General features: G+C 45.3%; 1 pseudogene; it reads right to left on the bottom strand.

Annotated features, from left to right (window-relative positions):
• Positions 1-538: 538 nt before the first annotated feature.
• LOC118656546 overlaps positions 539-20,763 on the bottom strand; it is a 31,639-nt pseudogene continuing 11,414 nt past the window's right edge.

Genomic DNA, 20,763 nt, shown 5'->3' with positions numbered 1-20,763 from the left:
CTGGGGCGAGGCCTGCAAAATGGCATTGAGGAGGCCCAGGGGATGTCTGCAAACTGAGGCAGGTGGCCATGATATGGGGAACAGCTCAATGTAGGGGCAAGAGCCAGGGCTTGGGGGGAGAAGTGGGACAGGCCTGGGTTTGAATCTTCTCTGATAGTTTCTTAGCTGGAGCCCTTTAGGAATGTTTCTTTATCTTTTTGAACCTCAGTTTCCCCACCTGTTAGATGGGGTTAGCTCTTAGCATAACATACATAATAAATGGCAGGTGATTTGGGAAGACGTTTCAACTCCTTGGGGTACAAACATGGAACACTTGTGTGTTTTTTCTTTAGTCTTCCCTTAAAACAGACACACACACACACACACACACACACACACACACACCCTAAGGTGTGAGAGCTGAGCTGCCTCCAGGTGCTGGCCCGCCCGGCACTGTGGTGGATGAGGCCCAGGGAAGCTCAGCTGGGGTCCTCCTTAAACCTGACTGTATGGAACACTTTGTTCCTGGGTGGTCCTCACCTCCTCCCAGTCCAATTGGCTATTCTGGCCCCAGGTCCTTTATCAAGGCCCCTTCGGCGAACGGCCACGCTGGGCAGAGGGCGGCACTCCCCTTGGACTTCACAACACAGACACTCTTCCCAGTCAGCTGTTGGTGGGTTTCCTGGTGAGAGAGCTCGTGGAAGAGGCCCAGGTGAGGTGAGCATGTGAGGGACCCCGAGACCTTGGCACACCCGTCTTCCATGCCAGTGAGGGGCAGACGATGATGATGGCTGGTGGCAGCAGAGGCCATGGCCTCTGGGTTGTTTCTTCATCTTGATATATGTTCTGTTAAATGTTAAAAGGATCCCATGGGATATCACATGGTCTTCATATCGTTCTGTATAATGCAAAGAGTGAACTGCTCTGTTCTTTGCTTTTCTGGAAGCATCCACGGTTCAGTGGCTTTTCCAGTGGCAAAACCTGTGGCTCCTTTGCCATTCCCCACAGCGACCAGGATACGGACTGATCTCCTTCTTCCCTCTTTTGCTGTCATATTGAAAACATTTCTTACCTCAAGTATCCTGGTATCAAAATCATCATGTGTTTCTCCACCGGGACCAGGGGTGGAAGGGCCAAGACTTTGAACCATGCTTCCACTCCAGCTTCGCTCCAGCTTGACCTTCCTCTTCCTCTTCCTGTCCCACTCTTCTCTCTGCTGGACCATGTCAGCTTCCGCCTTCTCCTGCTCTTCTTGCTGCTTTGGGCAATGGTTTGCACAGCTCCATCCCTCCTAGGAGGGACATTCAGACCAGGCAATGGGAGGCTACTGCGCACTTCGTCGATAATCTGATCCCTGTTCAAAACTTCCTTCTCTCTCTCTCTCTCTCTCTCTCTCTCTCTCTCTCTCTCTCTCTCTCTTTTAACTTCTCTTTTTTTTTTTTTTTTTTATTGCTTAAAGTATTACAAAGGGTATTACATATGTGTCCATTTTATCCCCCCGCCCTAGACAGTCCCCTAGCCTCCCCTATCCCCCAATGTCTTATGTCCACTGGTTATGCTTCTATGCATGCATACAAGTCCTTTAGTTGATCTCTTACCCCCCTACCTCCTGCCCCGCAACCCTCCCCGGCCTTCCTGCTGCAGTTTGACAATCTGTTTGAGGCAGCTCTGCCTCTGTATCTGTTATTGCTCAAAAGTTTATAATGATCTCTATTATCCATGAATGAGTGAGATCATGTGGTATTTTTCCTTCATTGACTGGCTTATTTCACTTAGCATAATGCTCTCCAGTTCTATCCATGACGTTGCAAATGGTAAGAGTTCCTTCCTTTTTAGAGCAGCATAGTATTCCATCGTGTAGATGTACCACAGTTTTCTAATCCATTCATCTACTGATGGGCACTTAGGCTGTTTCCAGATCTTAGCTATGGTGAATTGTGCTGCTATGAACATAGGGGTGCATATATCCTTTCTGATTGGTGTTTCTGGTTTCTTGGGATATATTCCTAGAAGTGGGATCACAGGGTCAAATGGGAGTTCCATTTGTAGTTTTTTGAGGAAACTCCATACTGTCTTCCATAGTGGCTGCACCAGTCTGCATTCCCACCAGCAGTGCACAAGTGTTCCTTTTTCTCCACATCCTCTCCAGCACTTGTCGTTTGTTGATTTGTTGATGATAGCCAGTCTGACAGGTGTGAGATGGTACCTCATTGTTGTTTTGATTTGCATCTCTCGGATGATTAGTGACTTTGAGCATGTTTTCATATGTCTCTTGGCTTTCTGAATGTCCTCTTTTGAAAGGTGTCTATTTAGGTCCTTTGCCCATTTTTTGATTGGATTGTTTATCTTCCTTTTGTTAAGTTGTATGAGTTCCCTATAAATTTTGGAGATTAGGCCCTTATCAGATATGACATTGGCAAATATGTTTTCCCACACAGTGGGTTTTCTCGTTGTTTTGTTGATGGTTTCTTTTGCTGTGCAGAAGCTTTTTATTTTGATGTAGTCCCATTTGTTCATTTTCTCTTTCGTTTCAAGTGCCCTAGGAGCTGTATCAGTGAAGAAATTGCTTCGGCATATGTCTGAGATTTTGTTGCCTTTGGATTCTTCTAGAATTTTTATAGTTTCCTGTCGTACATTTAAGTCCTTTATCCATTTTGAGTTTATTTTTGTGTATGGTGTAAGTTGGTGGTCTAGTTTCATTTTCTTGCATATATCTGTCCAATTTTCCCAGCACCATTTATTGAAGAGACTATCTTGGCTCCATTGTATGTTCTTGCCTCCTTTGTCAAATATTAATTGAGCATATTGGTTTGGGCCGATTTCTGGGCTCTCTATTCTATTCCATTGATCTATATGCCTATTCTTGTGCCAGTACCAGGCAGTTTTGAGAACAGTGGCTTTGTAATACATCTTGATATCTGGTATTGAGATCCCACCTACTTTGGTCTTTTTCAGGATTGCTGCAGCTATTCGAGGTCTTTTTTTATTCCAGATGAATTTTTGGAGAGTTCGTTCTAGATCTCTGAAGTATGCCATTGGTATTTTAATGGGAAGTGCGTTGAATTTATAGATTGCTTTGGGTAGTATGGACATTTTAATGATGTTGATTCTACCAATCCATGAACACGGTATGTTCTTCCATCTGTTTATGTCTTCCTCTATATCTTTTTTCAACGTCCTGTAGTTTTCTGAGTAGAGGTCTTTTACCTCTTTAGTTAAGTTTATTCCTAGGTAGCTTAATTTTTTTGGTGCGATGGTAAACGGGATTGTTTTTATAATCTCTCTTTCTGAAAGTTCACTATTGGTGTATAGAAATGCCTCGGATTTCTTGGGGTTAATTTTGTATCCTGCTACATTGCCAAATTCATGTATTAAGTCCAGTAGCTTTTGGATGGAGTCTCTAGGGTTTTGTATGTATAATATCATGTCGTCTGCAAATAAGGACAGTTTTACTTCCTCTTTTCCAATTTGGATGCCTTTTATTTCTTCTTCTTGCCGAATTGCAATGGCTAACACTTCCAGTACTATGTTGAACAGGAGTGGTGAGAGGGGGCATCCCTGTCTTGTTCCTGTTCTTAGGGGAAATGGTGTTAGTTTTTGTCCATTGAGTATGATGTTGGCTGTGGGCCTGTCATATATGGCTTTTATTATGTTGAGGTATGATCCTTCTACTCCCACCTTGCTGAGAGCTTTTATCAAAAATGGGTGTTGAATTTTGTCAAATGCTTTTTCTGCATCAATTGATATGACCATGTGGTTTTTTTCTTTCAATTTGTTTATGTGATGTATCACGTTTATTGATTTGCGGATATTGTACCATCCTTGCATCCCTGGGATAAATCCTACTTGGTCATGGTGTATGATCTTTCTGATGTACTGCTGGATCCGATTTGCTAAGATTTTGTTGAGGATTTTGGCATCTATGTTCATGAGGGATATTGGCCTGTAATTCTCTTTCATTGTGTTGTCTTTACCTGGTTTTGGTATTAGGGTGATGCTGGCTTCATAGAATGAGCTTGGAAGTGTTCCTTCCTCTTGAATTTTTTGTAGTAGTCTGAGGAGGATAGGTTTTAGTTCTTCCTTGAATGTTTGGTAAAACTCCCCTGTGAAGCCGTCTGGTCCTGGGCTTTTGTTTGCTGGAAGCTTTTTGATGACTGCTTCAATTTCTTCCATAGTTATTGGCCTGTTGAGATTTTTAGATTCTTCCTGATTGAGTTTTGGAATGTTGTATTTTTCTAGGAATTTGTCCATTTCCTCCAGGTTGTCTAGTTTGTTGGAGTAGAGCTGTCCATAGTATTTTTTAACAATCATTTGTATTTCTGTGGGGTCTGTTGTTATTTCGCCTCTATCGTTTCTGATTTTGTTTATTTGGGTCCTCTCTCTTTGCTTCTTGGTGAGTCTGGCTAGAGGTTTGTCAATCTTGTTTATCCTTTCAAAGAACCAGCTCTTGGTCTCATTGATTTTCTGTATTGTTTTTTTGGTCTCTATGTCATTTATTTCTGCTCTAATCTTTATTATCTCCTTCCTTCTGCTCACTCTGGGGTTTTCTTGTTGCTCTCTTTCTAATTCTTTGAGTTGTAGAGTTAGATGATTTACTACCATTTTTTCTTGTTTGTTGAGATAGGCCTGTAGAGCTATAAACTTCCCTCTCAGGACTGCTTTCATTGTGTCCCATAGGTTTTGGATTGTTGTGTTTTCATTGTCATTAGTTTCCAGGATGTTTCGAATTTCTTCTTTGATTTCATTGGTAACCCAATCAATATTTAATAGCATGCTATTCAGCTTCCAGGTGTTTGAGTATTTTGGGTTGTTTTTATTGTAGTTTATTTCTAATATTATGCCATCGTGGTCTGCGAAGACGCTTTTTATGATTTCAATTTTCTTGAATTTGGGGATACTTTGCTTGTGACCCAATATATGGTCTATTTTTGAATATGTCCTATGAGCATTTGAGTAGAATGTATATTCCCTGGCCTTCGGGTGAAGTGTTCTGAAGATGTCTATTAAGTCCATCTGATCTAGTGAGTCATTTAGGATTGCTGTATCTTTGCTGATTATTTGTCTAGAGGACTTATCCAGTGCTGTCAGTGGTGTATTAAAGTCCCCAACTATGATTGTATTGTTGTCGATGTCTCCTTTGATATCTTCCAGGAGTTTTTTTATGAATTTGGGTGCTCCTGCATTGGGTGCATATATGTTTACCAGGATTATATCTTCTTGTTGTATTGATCCCTTTAGTATTATGAAGTGGCCTTCCTTATCTCTTGTTATGGCCTTCACTTTGAGGTCTATTTTGTCCGATATAAGTATTGCTACCCCAGCTTTCTTTTCCTTTCCATTTGCCTGAAAGATATTTTTCCATCCTTTCACTTTCAGTCTGTGTGAGTCCCTTCTAATGAGGTGGGTTTCTTGTAGACAGCAGATGTATGGGTCATGTTTTTTTATCCATTCAGCCACTCGATGTCTTTTGTTTGGAGCATTTAGTCCGTTTACGTTTAAAGTTATTATTGAAAGGTACTTGTTTGTAGGCATTTCTGTTTTTGTGTGGCTGTTTTCTTTCTGAGCTTTTTATTTCTTATTTTTATACCAGTCCCTTTAGCATTCCTTGCATTGCTGGCTTGGTGGTGATAAACTCCCTTAGCGTTTTTTTGTCTGTGAAGCTTCTTATTTCCCCTTCAAGTTTGAATGATAGCCTTGCTGGATAGAGTATTCTTGGATTCAGTCCTTTGCTTTGCATCACTTTGTAAATTTCCGTCCATTCTTTTCTGGCCTGATGTGTTTCTGTTGAGAAATCATTTGACAATCTAATGGGAGATCCCTTGTATGTAACTTTCCGTCTCTCTCTTGCAGCCTGTAAGATTCTCTCTTTGTCCTGAACATTTGCCATGGTAATTATGATGTGTCTTGGTGTGGGTCTTTTTGGGTTCACCTTGTTTGGGACTCTCTGGGCTTGTGTGACTTTTTTCTTCCCCACCTCAGGGAAGTTTTCTGATATTATTTCTTCTAATAGGTTTTCTAATCCTTGTTCATCCTTCTGTTGTTCTGGTACCCCTATTATTCGTATGTTGTTTCGTTTCATGTTGTCCCAAAGCTCCCTTAGGCTCTCCTCCTGTCTTTTCATTTTTTTCTCCAATTGCAGTACGTTTTGGGTGTGTTTTGCTTCCTTGTCTTCTAAATCACTAATTCGGTCCTCCGCTTCTCCTAGTCTACTGTTGATACTTTCAATGGAGTTTTTCATTGCAGCTATATCACTCTTCATATCTTCTTGGGTCTTACTTAAGTTGTTGATTTTTTCATCTGTTTCTTCTAGCTTCTTCCATATGTTATCGATTTTTTCATCTGTTTCTTCTAGCTTCTTCCATATGTTATCGATTTTTTCATCTGTTTCTTCTTGCTTCTTGCTGAGGTTGTCGATTTTTTCCTCCATCCGGTTTATGCACTCTAGGACCCTTATTCTGAATTCTTTTTCTGTCATGTTGCATGCCTCTGTATTACTTAGCTGCTTTTCTGGAGAGTCCTCCTTCTCTTTCCTTTGGGGGTTTCTTTGTCTACCCATGTTTGATCTCACTGACATATCTAGACGTTGAGTCGTTCAGTGGCTGCTCCCTTGGTGGCAGTGACTCCTTGGTCTGCGGTTCCTCTTCGGGCGGTTGCGGTAGCAGCTGCTCTTCAGTTGGCAGCAACTCCTCTGGTGGGTGCTGTTCACAGCTGTGGTGGCTCTTCTGGCTGGTGGGGCGAGGTTTCATGTACAGCTGCTGTTCCTCAGCAGAGGGTGTGGTGCTCAGGAGGTTGCTGTTGCTTGGATCTGCTGTGTTGATTTAAAGGCACAAAATACAACACAACAAGGCACCACGTACCAGGCACTATACACAAATATATTCACGATATTAATAACCCCAAATAAAGGTGACCACCTGAATTAAGAGAATTAGGGGATAAGGAAGAAGGAAGAGAAAAAGAGAAAAGAGAAAAAAGAAAAGAAAATTAGGGACCAAAAAAAGGAGTGCAAAAATGAAATTGGGAAAAAGGAGGGGGGAAAGTAAAAGCGAGAAAAGAAAGGAAAAGAAAAAAAAAGAGCAAAAAGAGAGAATGAAGTGGAAGAGGGGAAGAGACTTTTTATATGAGGAGAATACTCCTATAGAACAGCCATTAATCCCAACAAATTCCAGCAACAGCTCCCTGGAGATGAATGCAAACTAGAAACAACCAATAATATAACGATGAAAATAGAATGGAGAACACTAATCCCAAAATAAAATAAAGAGAAAATAAAATGGCACTTTAAAAAAAATGGTAAAATGGTAGCAGTAATAATACTGGTTAAAAATAAGAAGGTAGTAATTAAAAGGGTAAAATCAGGTGATGGAAAAAAGAAGAAAAGAAAAAAAAAAAGAAGAAGAGGAAAAGAAAAAAAAAAAAAAGAAAAAAAAAGAAAAAAATTTGTTTCTTAGTTAAAAGGTGAAAAAAGAAAAAAAAAAATATTGCAGTAGTGAAGGTCCTTCGGTTCTTCGATTCTTCAGTGTGGCTCGCCTTAGACCTGCCCGGTATTCAGGAGAGTGTTGAGTTTCCCTGCGATACACTGTTCCTCTGTGTTGTAGACCACAGTCCTTATTTTAAAGCAAGCCGCATTTGTTTCCCAGACTGCCTTATTTTGTGTTTAGCAAAGAGTCAGTTTGTGGGTCAGCCTCTGGGTGGCAGTGTTCTGGGGTTGGCCTCTGAGGCTACAGGGCCTCTCTGTCCAGTGGAAGTTCACTGCCCAGAGCTGGCTGCGTAAGAGTTACCGGTGCTGTGTTGTTGCTGGGATTGAAAATCCCTCTATAGGCCAGACCCTGTTAACTCCCAGGGACTGATCAGGTTATTTTAATCCTTGATCTCCTAGAGGGTGGAATCTGGGTGTGGCTGTGCGCCTTGCCTGGGGGCTGGGGGGAGGAGTCTCACTCTCCGGAGAGAATGGCTGCCTCAGACCTGGGCTCAGGGGTGACTCAGCACTCAATTCGCTGTCACCTCTCCCGGCCCCCCTTCTCTCCTCAGTCTCTCCCCAGATTCCACTCCTCCGCACACTCTCCCTCTCTTCAGCACAGGTGAGTGTCTGTATCCGAAATGTCCCATGAACAGGGTTCAGTGAAAACAAACAAACAAACGCCGGCCGCGGAAACGGGGAAGGCTTGGTTTCTGTAAGCTTCTTCTCTTACCGGGACTGCATGGTCTGGTCAGCTCTTCAGGCTGCCCCCTTTAGGCTCAGTCCTCTGTGATCACAGACCCAGCTCTCAATTCCCCCGGCAGCGCCAGGAATCCCGCGGTTCTCCTTTCCCCCGTCAGGGGCTGTGCCTGTCCCAAGGGACGCGGCTGTCTGCCACGCGGTCTCCCTCCGACTCTCTGGGCTCAGAGGTCTGGCAAACTTTCCTGCCCAAATCCCTGGTTTTTTTACCTTTCCAGGGGAGTTCTGCTCTTCCCGGCTGTAAACCGTCTCGCCAGCTGAGGAATTTCGCCAATTCGGGGTGGATGTTACTAGTTTCAGCTGCTCACTCCATTTGCTCAGGGACACGACCTGGGATGCGTCTGCCTATACCGCCGCCATCTTTCTCTTTTAACTTCTCTTGCCTCTTTTTTTTTTTGGTCAATTCTCACCCGAGGATATTTTTCCCACTGATTTATTTTTAGAGAAGTGGAAGGGAGGGTAGGGCTGAGAGAGAGGAGCATCGCTGTGAGACACATTGATCAGTTGCTTCCTGCAGGTGCCCCAACCAGGGTCTGGGATTGAACCTGCAACCAAGGTACATGCCCTTGACTGGAAATCAAACCCGTGACATTTTGGAGCACAGGCAGATGCTCCAACCACTGAGCACACAGCCAGGGTGCCTCTTCCTTTTGGTTTTGCTCCTGCAGCAGTCTCTGCTAATGTACTCTTGCATAGCTGATCAGCTGTCAGTTTAGTGAAGAAACAATAGGATCGGTACCGTTGGCCTGTCAGGGTGGTGGGAAAGGAAATCCAGCATTGTGACGGTAGCGCACAGATCAAGCTGCTGAAATGGTTCCCAGAGGTGACAAAGGGCCATTGCTGAGAAGAGTCTTCAACATGAAAGTGGAAGCTGTTGCAAAGGTGTTTAGGTAAAGCTGCCTGGACCATAAGTGACCTGCCAGTGCGCAATACATCCCAGGGAGGCAGCCCGCTGCACTCACTGCCACCTGTGGGGTAGCGTATCTGACCTTACTCTTGCCGTCAGCAGGTCACTCTGTGGCACAAGACTTTTTCTTTTTCTTTCTTCTTTTTTTTTTTTTTGGTATATATTACTTTATTATATTCTCGCACAAGACTTTTCCATTCCAATCCACAGAAACTCTCTCTGACCAGTCTACTCTCCGAGTTCAAAGCCAAATGATAATAGTTCACATTTATTAAACACTGACTGTGTGCCAGGGGCTATGCTAAGTACTTTATATGACAGTAGAGGCCCGGTGCATGTAATTTGTGCACTGGTAGGGTTCCTAGGCCTGGCTGGCAATCAGGGCCAATCTGTGAGGTGACCTGGGGGGCGATCGGGGGACCCCCGCTGGCACCTGCCTTGGCTGGCCTGGCACCACCCGCTCACCAGCCCCGCCCCCTGCCGCCGCCAGTCGTCTCCCTCTGCGAGGCAATTGGGGGGCCCCCACTGGCACCTGCCTTGGCTGGCCTGGTGCCACTGGTTGCTGGCCCCACTCCTCGCTGCCACTGCCGGTCACCTCCCTCTGCAGGGTGACCAGCAGGGTGATCGGGGGGGCCCCCACTGGCACCTGCCTTGGCTGGCCTGGGGCCTGTGGGCTGGGGGCAGCTCCTGCGTTGAGTGTCTGCACCCTGGTGGTCAGTGCGTGTCATAGCAATCGGTCTTTCCACCGGTCATTCTGCTGTTTGGTCAGTTTGCATATTAGGCTTTTATTATATAGGACACCTTTTTCAAACCTAACAACAACCCTAAGGCAGGTAAATGTTGTTATGTCCATTGTACAGTTAAGACAACTAAGGCTCAGAGAGGTTGAGTGCCTTCCCAAAGTCACACAGCTCATACGTGGCAGAGCTGTAGTAGAAACTCAGGATCGACCAACTCTCTAGCCCATGCCTTTAAACATTTTGTTACATGAGGCGTTAAGGAAATGTAAGTATAGATGGGGCCAAGCCTTTTAATATCTGAGTGCTCAAGCTAGAGATCCCAGGCCAGTTACCCAATGGAGGGAAGTACATGTAGGCTCACTCTGAGTTGGCAGTGGAGCCATGTGCAAGAATGGGAGATGAAGGGAGTTTTTGGACCCATTTCTGAGGGGTCTGAGGTGGCCAGAAAGAACCCAGCCATATGAAGGAGGGTGGCTACCACGTGAGGGCCAAGCCTAGAAAACCTGTCACCACCCTGTCTATTGTAGGTCCTTGGTTGGATCTGATCTGACAGGGCATTTAGAGCATCTGAACCTATAGTCTGTCCAACTCAGTGAATTGATTGTCCAGTTTTGCAAGCATTTTGACTTTGGTTCATTTCGGCATTGTGCTGAAATGCCCTGATTGCTTATGTTCCCACTCAAATACCAATGGGCACATTTGCATCAAGTGTCTTTAAGTACCCAGGTCTGTGGTGGCCACTTTAGGGGGACCTGTATTCCATCATCAAGGAGTTACTACCTAGTTCAGTTGGAAAACCTAATGTAGACCCATTCGCTCCATCTTAGCCCTGAAAAAGATTGCTTATATTTGTTTGTCCCTTCACTTTGCACTTGGGAGATGTGTTAGTTAGTGCCAGAATGATGCCACATAACAAACCTTCCCCATGCTCAGTGGTCCATAACAGTGGACATGTACTCGGATTGTGCATCGAAGGAGCTGGCTGGGGAGGCTCTGCTGGACTCAGCTGGGCTTGCTCACGCAACTGGGATTTGCTGTGCCAGGCTGGGCTCAGCTGGGTGGTTGTGCTACAGGTTTCACGTTTGTGGGGTAACTTGAGTCAGCTGGGCTCCACATATCTCTCACCTTGTTTGGAGCAGTGGTCGGCAAACTCATTAGTTAACAGAGCCAAATATCAACAGTACAACGATTGAAATTTCTTGTGAGAGCTAATTTTTTTAAGCTTAAACTATATAGATAGGTACATTGTTATTAACTTAATTAGGGTACTCCTAAGGCTTAGGAAGAGCCACACTCAAGGGGCCAAAGAGCTGCATGTGGCTCGCGAGCCGCAGTTTGCCGACCACAGGACTAGGGGGTAGCCAGGCACATCCTTCTCATGGTGATGGCAGAAATGCAAGAAACCACATCCAGCTGCACAAACCCATCTAAGTCTCCTGCTTGCACCATATCTGTCCTCATCTCATTGATCAAAGAAAGTCACATGGCCAAGTCCAAAATCACTGAGAAGGGAGGAACTACCAAGTTACATGGCAAAGAGAATGAGGTCAAAGTAACTCAGAGAAAGTTGTAAGAAATAGTCATGAAAGACTCCTGGTGTGTTGATGCTATTCAGAGGGTTGCCTTCTCCTCCCTCTCTACTCCCCTTCCCGTGCCTGTCATGTCACTGCATCAGAGAAAGCTGTGCTTCCCTTGAGCAGCTGGGTATTTCATTGGATGAATGCTATGAATCTCATGTTTCCCTCTTTGCTGTGGCCAGCAGGAAGCCCAGAGTCAAATGTCAGCTCATGCCTAGCGGAGACTGTAATCACTATTCCCGATACTTACCTGATCCCAACCCACCTGTGACTTTATCTTCTTTTTTTCCTAAGACAACCTCATTTATTTTATTCTGTTCTGTTGCATAGGTCTTTGTGGTTTTTTTTTTTGTTGTTTTTGTTTTGTTTTTTTTTTTTTTTTTTTTGTCAGCTGCTGCAATTCTTTTCCTGAATAAGGTGGGGAATAAGTGAACACTCCAGTGCCAGATGAGGTGTACAGATGATCTATTCAGTAACATTTACTGAACACCTATTGTGTGTCAGGCTCTATAGCTTGTTCTGAGCTTACATGATTGAATATTACACATTCCCTGCCCTTGAGGACCTCACATGACAATAGGCTACTGCAGGGTTTCTCAGTGTCAGTACTACTGGCATTTGGGCTAGATAATTCTTCATTTTGTGTGTGTGTGTGGGTGTGTGTGTGTGGGGGGGCTGTTCTGTCTATTGCAGGATATTTAGCAGCATCTGTGGACTCTACCTACTAGACCAGTGGTTCTCAAACTTCTGGCCCTTTAAATACAGTTCCTCATGTTGTGACCCAACCATAAAATTAGTTTCGTTGCTACTTCATAATTGTAATGTTGCTACTTTATGAATTGTAATGTAAATATCTGATATGCAGGATGGTCTTAGGCGACCCCTGTGAAAGGGTCGTTCGACCAACAAAGGGATCGCGACCCACAGGTTGAGAACTGCTGTACTAGACAGTAGTCTCACCTAACCCCAGCTGTGACCATTAAAAATAGCTTCAGATTTGCCAAGTGTTCCCTGGGGAGCACAATTACCCCTGGTTGAAAACCACTGGGTTATAGTAAGTGCAGTTGTAGGAGGTTGGGAGCCTGGGATGGCTTGCTACCGGAGGCGAGTTGGAGGACCCAAATGAAGGTGAAGGGAGAGGTCATTTCTGTTGCCTGGAGCAGCAGGTGTTGGTGCAGGAATGGGGAAAAATGAATCAGAGATGCCACAGATCCAGGCTGTAAAGTCTCGTTGACTGTGACCCAGACCTTGGATGAATTAGATTCTGTAGGTCAGTGCTTTTCAACCTTCAGGATGTCTCATAAAGAACACGTGTTACACATGCTGGCAGATTCCTGGGCCCCACCCCCAGGGATTTTAATGGAGGAGGATTGGGCATTATGAATCATGCTGTTAAGAACATCTGTATATAGTTTTTTAAATTTTTGTTTTAAAAATTGATTTTAGAGAGAGAAGGAAGAGAGAGAGAGAGAGAGAGAGAGAGAGAGAGAGAGAGAGAGAGAGAGAGAAACATTGACCTGCTGTCTCCTGCTTGCACCCCAACCAGGGATAGAGCCAGTAACCTGGGCACATGTCCTGGCCGGGAATTGAAACAGTGACCTTTGGGTTCACGGGATGATGCGCAACCAATTCAGACACACCATCCAGGGCTGTATATAGTTTTTTTTTTTTAAATATGTTTTTATTGATTTCAGAAAGAGGAAGAGAGAGAGGGAAAGAGAGAGAGAGAAACATCAATGATGAGAGAGAATCATTCATCGGCTGCCTCCTGCATGCCCCCTACTGGGGATTGAGCCGGCAATCAGGGCATGTGCCCTGCCTGGGAATCAAAATTTGACCTGGTTCATAGGTCAATGCTCAACCACTGAGCTACGGTAGCCTAGCATGTGTATAGTGTTTACATGGATATTTTACATAATGGAATTGATATGTCATATGGTTAACTCGATGCTTAATCTTTTGAGGAACTGCCAGCTTTGTTTTCCAAAGTAGAGGGTTCCAATTACTCCATATCTATTCTAGTGGGTGTGAAGTGGTATCTCAACGTGGTTTGGATTTGCATTTTTCTGATGGCTAATGCGTCATGTGCTTGCTGTTGAATGATGTGTAAGCTTCCCCAGGTTATTTTAATGTGCAGGCAGAGTTGTCAGCCACCTGTCTGTGTTGAGGGAAAGCAGAGATGCTTGTGGGCAGTGTAGTTGGAAAAGCTTCCTGCGGGAAGGTGAGCAGCCTAGAGAGGTTAGACTTGCAACTAGACTTGCTGAGATCCTCCTGGGAGCCACTGCGGGAGGGACTGGAGGGAGAAGAGCTGACAAAGAGGGAGCCCTGGCGTCTGCAGGGGTGGAGTGAGGGGGGGTCTAACTGGAGAGAGTGGAGACATAAAGAGGGGGGTGTGTGGGAGAGACATGGAGAATTGGAATAGCCCAGACTTCAGGCCCATAGAGTACTGGGGCAGGGGAGGGGAGAGAGGGAAGCAAGAGTCCGATTTCAAGCTTTTTCTGCTTCAGTGGCAGAGATGGGGAATCTATTTTGGGGAACCGGTCAGATATAAACTAGAAGCAAAGAGGAGGTGAGGACATGAACAGCATAAGTCCAGGCTACGTCCCCTCACCCTCCCTGAGCTGCCCCTGGCTCATCACTGAGTTGGGGTGACAATCCTTGGTTGCAGGGTGTGTATGAGAAGTAGGTGAGGTAATTGATGTAGCCTGGAGATCCGTATCGACATGCACTCTGTTTATACATCTAATTTATGACCTTGGATTATTATTTACATTTGGCTCTCTCGCTACAGGACTGTCTTATTTATCTTTATAACTGTCTCGTGTGTTTGTATAACCTCAGTGCCTGTAACTGATCAGGGCCAGATTTACAGTTCCTTCCCTTCCCCTTATTAACGGCTGAGCACTCGGTGTGAGCCAGGAGTTGTATATATTGGTTATGTTCTGTCCGCTTCCAATCGCCCTCCCAGGGTCCCATCCCCGGTTTACAGACGAACGAAACAAACCCCGGGGAGTTATTTGTCTGTGGCTGAGTAAATTTTCGGTGCAGTGGGGAAAGTTTATGGACTCCATGTTATATGCCAGATTACGTAGTTTTTCTTAGTGTTCCAATCACCCAGTAAGGTGGCATGATCGTCCCCACTTTGCAGAGAAGTAAACAGATTGCCCAAGAGCGCACAGGTAATGAAGTGACAGGGTGTGATTGCAAAGCCCCTGGCCCCCCACTATAGCATATCGCTTCCACTGCTACCTTCAGGCAGCCTGAGAAGGGATTAAGGAAGGGAAGGGTCTGCTGGAGTTGGGAGGAACAGCTCAAGGATCAGCGCCTGCAGTGCCGTCCTCTGCACCTAGATGGCGCTCGAGGCTTGGCTTCCGGGACACACCTGGGCTCCAGCCTCTGATAAACAGGCTACTGGTTTCATACAATTTATCGTAAGGAGAGCAAGAGATTAAAATAAAATTTTTTTGGCCTTTGTTTTGTTTGTGTTTCTGCTTGTAAAACTAATCTATTGACTCTGCATCCGCAGTTCATCTTTGCGGCTACCTGAGCCTAATATGCTGTGGCAAAACCCCGGGGTTGGGGCAGTGAAGGGCACTGGCAGGTGAGACAGCTCAAGCAGAAAATAAAGTGACATGACCCCCTCGCACAGGGCCCCTCTCTTGACCCCTTCATCACAATGGCCGTGGTCTGAAGATGTCAGCAAATTCCCCCATCCTGGGCAGTAGGGCCCCTGCCTGTCAGAAGAAGGAATGTTGTTAGAGGTGGGAAGAACTTCTCTCTCAGTGTCTGACCCCTCACTTTGTGAATCTAGATTCTAGAAGATGGATGGTTAAGCCATGGGTCCGAATTCAGGTCTTTCGGGCCAGTTTTGCTCACTCCATTCTCCTTCTCTCTCTCTCTCCTTTTTTAAGTTTAAGTATTTGTTGCCTAGCCTGGGTTTTGTGAACATGATGAGGGAAGTGAGTTGGGTGTAAACAATAGAGGGTGAGGACTGTGGCAGATTGGAGGTGCCTTTCTCTGTGTAAGGAGGCAGCTGGCTCTCAGCTCCAGCTAAGAGGAGATGCCATATTACCTACTTAAATTTTTTTTTTTTTGGCCTGATTTGTAAAAAGTGGCAGATCTGGATTTTCATATATTTTCTAATATTTAACAGTTACCAAGTAAAAAAGGTGTGGGGGAATGAAAATGCTAATTGTGGTCTCTGGTGTAGAAAAAATAGAACATCCTCCTCCCATATCCTCCTGAAACACACCTGGTTGTCTAGGTGCCCAGGGAGGAGAAGGGCTGTGTTCCCTAGAGAGCGGGGACCTTGGAGGGTTGTGTGGGAGGATCTTGGCTGCACCCCATGGGGGGATGGGCAGGAAGCAGCTAAGAGGAGTAGGAGGGGGGTGGGGGAGGCTTAAGAAAGAGCAGGGAGCCTCAGGTCAGCTCAGAAAGGTCTTGCCAGGCTGGGTGGAGGGGCGCTCTGGTGGTCAGCTGCTGGGACCCGTGTTCAAAGGAGAAACAGAACTGTTCTGAGAAATTGAGAATTGTGTCATCTTTATATCCTATTTTCCTCTTTGCCGTTATTCTTAAAGTCTAAATGTGGGAATTTTCTTCATGCACATGGTGAATCTGGATACTAACTTAAAAATTATTTTTATTGATTTCAAAGAGGAAGGGAGAGGGAGAGAGAGATAGAAACATCAATGATGAGAGAATCATCAATCGGCTGCCTCCTGCACAACCCACACTGGGCATCAAACCTGCAACCTGGGCATGTGCCCTGACTGGGAATAGAACCATGACTCCTGGTTCATAGGTCGACACTCAACCACTGAGCTATGCTGGCTGGGCTGAATAATAACTCAAATCTCCCCATACTCCCTTTTTCCCCCCTTTGATCACCAGGGAGCTTGGAGCCCAGCTGGAGTTCCCATGCTTAAAAATTGTGCAAAACCTAGTGGATTGCATAGATGCATTTCCCCTTGGCCTTTATGTCCTGTCCCGTATATATATTTTCCCCGGTTTTGTCTTTTAATTACATTTTCCAATTTTATTGTGTTATGCCCCTTCTCAAAAGCTCCCTCAAGTCCTTTGTGGCATGAATAAAATTGCTTGTGTAGCGTGGCATTTTGGCAGACCGAGCTGGGGCCTAGACACTTGTACCGTGGACAGTACTTCTCCCTCCTCTGCCCCCTCCCAGGCCCAGAAGGTTTTGCTACCGGAAGGTGGGAGGGAGGGAGGGTGGACTAGCATCTGTTTTCCACTTAGCCCTCTGCGCTGGGTCTGAGGGCCACAGACTTTTCAACAGCTGCTTGGTAACATCCCAGGCAAGGTGTGGCCAGAGTTGGAAGAACTCTCAAAGGAACTGCCTATGGCTCTAGAGACAAGCGGAGCAGCTTCAGGACCTGGGTGACAGGTGGTGACACTGGGTTGGCGAGAGTGTCATTCTCCCAGGCTCTGCAGGCAAACTTGCTGTTTGCTATTCTCAGACAGCCCAGCCCAGCCGAGTGGAGGCTTTGGGGGCACCTGGAATAATCTGTTGGCTAGAAATGGCAGTGAGGAGTCCCTCTGCCTCTTTGTGGGCAAACGTGTGCCAGCGCAGATGAGAACACGCTTGGTAGACTCTGACTTTTAAATGCAGATGAACACATCACAGTACAACCAGGCTCTTCTCCTAGACCAGAGAGCACTTTGAGGGGGGCTGACTCCTGCAGAGCCATCCAGGTAAAAGGGGCAGGTGCTGCTGTCATTTGCATATAAAAGAATGTATAAAGAGTTTGGCACATCTGTCAACTTTAGGAAGGCACATTTTCATCGATCCAGCAATTCCATGTCTTGGAATCTACCGTACGGAAATGTTCAATGTATTTGGAAAGACATATGCTCAGGATGTTTATTACAGCATTGTTTATACTAGTGAAAAAGTAGGAGTGACCTAAATATCCATCCATAAGGGAGTGGCTAAGTGATGGTACACCCATATGATTGAGTGCCATGCAGCTGTTAACAGATGAGATAAACTTATTTGTGTAACATGGAAATATCTCCAAAACACACCAAGTTTAAATAAACTATATATCTATCTGAATATATAAAACTATACATAATATGTGCATAATTATATGTAACTATATATGTAGCTATCTATAACTATATATGTATACACAGCTATATATGTGTGTATATGTATGTATGTATAAATGTACATATATTTTGTGTGTGATTTTATTTATTTTCACTAAGTACCCTCTCCCTCTAAGGAAGGTATCTGGGTGTGTAGACTAGCTGCTGGTGAGGGGCTGAAAGCCATTGTCTGTAGTCAGGGTCATACTCAGAGTATTTGACCACCTGTAGGGCATGAGCACTGACTCATCAGAATGGATCCTGAGGCATGTTCTGGAGACCTCTTCCTATGCCAGGTGTCGACTCTTCAGTTCTTAGTTCATGAGGGGTGGCTGTTGACCAACTACTATGGGAAGATTTCATTTATTTAACAGCTGGTGTGGCTTTGCTGATGCTCCTGGTGCAGTATCAGTCTGGCTGCTGGTAAGTCATACTTGAAAATGCAGATAAAAATGTGTGGGCTGCCCCTCCCCTGCTTCGTGAGTGGCAGACTGTGAAGTGGGCTCCACGGAGCAGAGGTCTCTGGGAGTTCCTTGAGCCCAGCTGTGGGCTTGCTGTTCTGGGAACCGAATCGCTTCCTGGCCCCGACATTGCTGACGAGTCCTGCTGTATCACAGCCTTTCAGAGAACAGCCGAATCCTGCAGAACACTTGGCATAATTAGTTGTTAATAACCGGCCGGGTTCCCCACGGTGCAGATTGTTTCCGTATTGATCACCACCTGCATTGTCAGCACTCTGGAAAGACTGAACTTTAAGTGCTTAATTCAGTCCCATTCAACCAATAATTTTGGTTTTGTCCTCCAAACAAAAGCACCCTTGTTTATTTCCCCCCCCCTCCCACAAATAATAGAATTAATCCATTTCTCCCCGCTCCCCTGACCAAACCAAGTCTGCTCCTGTAGTCAATACATTTTGAAATGTCAATGTATTCCGGGTGAGAGAAGGGGAGGGTGGCAGGAGGGGGGAGGCAGAGCTGATGGGAAGACAGCCTCAGTATCACCAGGCCAACAGGCTGCCCTTTAAATCCTATCGTGGCAAATTCCCACTCTGTCAGGTGCTTCCACACCTGCATCCTTGACAGTGGACGTGGTCTTCCCGCTATGGTTGACAGAAATACACATGAAAGCGCTTTCTCATGTGCTTCACAACCCAAAGCCAAACTGCTAAGCTTTCCGCTTTTTAAAAATTATCAAGTAAACTGTATAGGAGTTATGCTCGCTCTAGCCCCATCCCGGGTCACTTGCCCTAAGTCCCACCTTATCCATGAAGCTAGTGTTGGTGAGGGCTGTGGAGGGGTGGTGGTGAGGATGAGAGAGGCTCAAAGCTGGTCTATTGGTAAGCCAGGGCGGAGCCAGCCAACCAGAGCTCTACTTCTAAGAATTTAATAATATTTCTAAGGAGTCAGAATTTGGACAAGTTGCCAGGGGTCATTGTTTGTGGAAAGAGGCATTAACATTGAGCATCTATAATGAGCCAATCATCTTATAAATAGTATTTTTTAATTATCATAATAAATCCTCATCCCAGAGATAAGAACACAAGTGGAGTAAGGTGAGCTGCCAGGAGGGCATATAGAAGGGAAATGACAGGACCACATTAGGACTGTGTCTTTCGGACTCCAAAGCCCTGTGAGTGTGTGTGTGTGTGTGTGTTTGAGTGTGTGTATGTGTGTGTGTGAGTGTGTGTGTGTGAGTGTGTGCTCTTTTATCCCCCTCCCCCAAAATGAGAGAACAAAAATAGTACCTCCTTATAGAGCAGTTAAAAGGATTAAATGAGCTATGCCTATAAAGTGTTTAGTCAGACTAAGCACTTAGAAATAGTTGTTGTCATTATTATTATTATAATGATTCCCCTGATATTCATAAAACATTTACTTTCAGAAATTTCTGGTATCAGCACAGTTGCAAAAACTTTATTTTTGTCTTGACTTTTATCTTAAAAACATGTATGACATTGGAAATACATAAATCAGACAGGATTTCTATCCTCAAAGAGATGACCATCTGGTTTTGGAGGGATAAGAAAGAAGAAAAAAACAACAAAAACAAATCACAAGACCGTGTCCTACTTATGATAGGAGGAAAATGTCAGAGGGAGCACAGAAGAAGGTCGGGGCGGACGGGGGGCGCGGGGTGGTGGTGGTGGGGCATCAGAAAAGGCCAGGAGGGGGATTTGAACTCATGAAGGAGGATGACTAGGTGTCAGCTCGGCAGCCAAGGAGTGGGAAGGGAATTGTGAGACAAGCAGCAGCACATTCAGAGGCTTGGAGGAGTGCGAGGGCACACCGGGGGGATGGCCAGTAGGTTGCTGCATCTGAAGGGAAGGGGCTTGTGTGAGAAATGGCCAGAGAGGGGGCTGGGTCAGTAGGCAGGGCTAGATCCTGATGGGCCTTCCTGACTAAGGAGCAGACTTTATTTTGGAGGTTTTGTGAATCCTTGAAGGTTTTTACAGAGGAAAGTGGCAGATTCACAGTCATGTTTCAGATGACTTGGTTCTGCATGTGGGGGCTGTACTGGGGGAAGCCGGAGGAAGTGTGGCCATGGTGGAAGCTGCTGGGGATGAGTGGGAATCAGCCGTGAAGGTGGAAAAATGGGAAGGGAGAAGCACAGCCCTCAGTCCCCCAAAACGGGGCATCAATTGGATGTGCAGAAGAAGGGAGGGGGAGGAAGTCCGGGGTGATTCCAGTATGGCAGAGCCATTGACCAAGAAAGGAGGCAGGGGGAGAACATGTTTTGAAATATGGAAAGTCGAGTTTTGGACCCTTTGAGTTTAGGCACCTGGGCATCTAAGTGGAGCTGAGTGGGATACAAGGTGCCTAGTTCCATATAGAGAGCATAGTAATTGGTGATTATTAGAAGGTTAATAAGTGTTTGTTGAGGGGATGAGTAAATCATAATGTGGATGAGATTTCCCCAGGAAGAACATGAGTCAAGCAGGGTTCAGAGAAAGGCATCCTGGGGTCATTAATTACCCACAGACCTCTCCCTCCAAATAACTAATTAAGAGATGTTTGAAATTCAAGAATCATAAGCTCACCAATCAAGACAGGAAGATTCAGGGTATGGCAGAAAGTTATTTTCAGTACTGATGCTGACCTATAAAATGTGTAGACTAGCTAACCGTTTTCTTCCTTAGGAACAATAGCCAACATTTATTGAGTGTTTACTGTGTGCTGGGTCCTGTGTCAAGGATGTGACCTGTATTTCTTCACTTAGCACTCACAACAGGATGGC

This window comes from Myotis myotis, unplaced genomic scaffold, assembly GCF_014108235.1.
Source record: "Myotis myotis isolate mMyoMyo1 unplaced genomic scaffold, mMyoMyo1.p scaffold_m19_p_5, whole genome shotgun sequence".
NCBI classification, from domain to species: domain Eukaryota; kingdom Metazoa; phylum Chordata; class Mammalia; order Chiroptera; family Vespertilionidae; genus Myotis; species Myotis myotis.
Note: the sequence above shows the minus strand (reverse complement) of the source record. Positions and strands in the feature narration are given on the sequence as shown.